The sequence below is a fragment of the Arachis duranensis genome, chromosome 9, assembly GCF_000817695.3.
Source record: "Arachis duranensis cultivar V14167 chromosome 9, aradu.V14167.gnm2.J7QH, whole genome shotgun sequence".
Taxonomy (NCBI): domain Eukaryota; kingdom Viridiplantae; phylum Streptophyta; class Magnoliopsida; order Fabales; family Fabaceae; genus Arachis; species Arachis duranensis.
Genome location: NC_029780.3, coordinates 11,024,886 through 11,027,858, shown reverse-complemented (window position 1 = coordinate 11,027,858; position 2,973 = coordinate 11,024,886).

Here is a 2,973-nt window from a genome sequence, read left to right as displayed (position 1 = left end):
ATTTTTTGATAATTTCAGCAATTGTTTTATTTTCTGGAATTTTTTCTTCACCTGATTTGTCCACCACGCTTAGCTGGCTGAACTCTGATGGTTTTGGTTGTTGTGTTGATTTCATTACTTCGATGGCCTTTTTGAGGGATTGGATCTGTGTCCTTATTTGCTGACAATGCTTGCACTTTTCGAGTTCTTGTTCGTATTTCTGAATTTCTTGATCTAATGCGTTGTAGACGAATTCCATTCTCTTGTTAATGTATCTGCAATAACATTTTTGTCACCCTTAATATATTCAATAATAATTGCCATCTTACCAATCGTCCATGATTATAATCAACTTTCAAATTATATCGTATGAAACCTGTTAAATAACTTGAATCTGTCCTTAATGTAAATTCTTTGGGTAGTAAATCAATTTTCCATTTCTTAAGAGATTTAATTGCTGCTAGAGTTTCCTTTTCATGAGTGGTATATCTCTGTTCTGTTGGAGTAAAAGTCCCTAAAATATACCTGCAAAGTAATTCCCTTGGGGAATATTTAGAATCTAATGATTCTTTTTCTTGTTCCAAGCTTTTTATAGCTTTCTTAGCTTTTAGACATCCTGACCAGATTATGTCTGAGGCATCTGTTTCTACTATTAAGTAGTCATTTTCTTCTGGAATATAAAGTTCTGGAAGTTTTTCACATAATTCTTTAATTCTTTGAATTTGCATACTATATTTTTCATCCCATTTCCATTCTTTTTTAGTACTTATTTTTGGAAATAAGCTTTTAGTGTATTCTGTTATATTCTTTAAAAATCCTTGATCAGAGATATAATTTATACACCCCAAAAATCTTTGTAATTGTTTTCTATCTTCTATTTTATTAGGAAATAAATTTACCTTTTCTAGAACATTTGGTTGAAGTTTTAACTTTTCTTTAGTAGATAGAATTAATCCAAGGAACTCTATTTCTTGTTTTGCTATTCTTACTTTCTTTTTGCTAAGAACTAATCCTTTTTCCTTACATCTTTCTAAAACTATTAATAATTTTTGAAAATGATCTTCTTTATCCTGTTTTGTAAAAACTAGTATATCATCAATGTACACTAAAACAAATTCATTTAACTCTTTTAGATTTTCTTCCATAAATCTTTGATAAATACCTCTTTTAGATTTTCTTTCATAAATCTTTGATAAATACCTGGGGCTTGTTTTAATCCGAATGGTAATACATTCCATTCATAGAGCAACACACTTGTTGATTCTTTTGTTGGGCAAGTAAAAGCAGTTAATTTCTTTGTTTCTTCGTCTAAACGAAGTTGCCAATATCCTGATTTTGCATCAAGAGATGAAAACCAGGTTGCTCCTTTGATTTTTTCTAAAATAGAATCTTTTCTTGGAAGTTTATGAGCATCACCAATAGTTGCTTCATTCATCTTTTTATAGTTAATAACCATTCTTCGTTTTCCCCTTTTAATTTCATTATTGTTTTCGACATAAAAGGCTGGAGTCGCATGAGGACTTTTACTTAATCTTATAATTCCTTTTTCCAAAAGATCTCTACATTCTAATGAGAACTCTTCTCTATCTCTTACGGAATAGAAAATTTTATTTGGAACATTTATCTCTTTTGTAGGGTCTTTTAATTTAATGCTTACTAATTCGTTATTTGTATTTTTAATATCTAAAGGATTTTCAGCACAAATTTCATCAAGAATTTCTTCTATCTTTGTTTCAAGATTATTTTTTGGAATTTTTATCTGAAAGTATAAATTTAAATAACATGTCTCTAATATAGAAAATATTTTAAATTTTAAAATCTTATCTATAGTAGTAGTTGGTATTTTTATACATTTTGATTTTTGATTTATTGAAGAATCATGTGGAGCTTTTAAAACTATATATGTTAATTCTTGAATGAATGGATGATATAGCTTTAAAAAGTTATTTCCTATGATAAAATCCATTCCAGAATCTAACATATATATAGATGGAACAATGAACCTATAATTTTGAATAAAAATTTCAGCCATTTCTGTTTTTTGGTCAATTTTATGTATTGATTTGTCAGCTATTCTAACTCTTAATGGTTTCTTTAATTTTTTCCAATCAAGTTTTATATTTGAACTAGCAAAGCATTGTGTTGCTCCAGAATCTATGAAAGCATTTATAAACTTTTCTGTTATTTTTATAGTAATAAATGTGGTATTATTACTCAATCTCTGAGTCTGTTTCTGAGACATATTCAAAAATATAGTCTAAGTTATCATCAGATTCCTCTAATGGTTCCATGAAACAAGACTTAGCAATTTCTATTTGTTTAGTAAGATTCTTTTTATCCTTCTTTTTGGGACATTCATTTGCATAGTGTCCTTCTTCTTGGCAATACCAACACTTACAATTTTCTTTTTTATTTGGGCAATAGTTATTTTTTTGTCTTTTGTTTTTATTGTTATTTTCCTTCCTAAAATACCTCTTTTTTCTCCAGTTTGGATAATATTTTCTTTTTCTAAATTGATATTTTCTTTTTATTTGAAGGTTTTTATTAAGACCATATTTTTGAGGTATCTCTTCATTATCCTGACAGCAAATTCTAATTATATTTGCAAATTTTTTTGAGTCGCTTCTTGCATACAACGTTCTTTTATTTCCTCTCTTATTGCAGAGGTTGCTCCACCAAAATTATTTTCAATTGTCCCTCTATTTATCTCTCTTATAAATCTTCCCATTATAAATTCATTAGAAGGATATGGAAGTTTTGTTATATACATACTAAGATAATGATTTTTATCTTCTTCTTTTAATTTGTAATAATATATTCTATATTCACATATATAAGACTCCACATTACATAAATCATATATCTGAATATTAGCTAAATGGTTTTTTGCTTCTTGATATTCTTTATTATAGACTTCTTGTCTATGATCTATAATATTTTTTCCAAAAAATTCTTTATATAGAATCATCATTATATATAATATCTTATCATAAG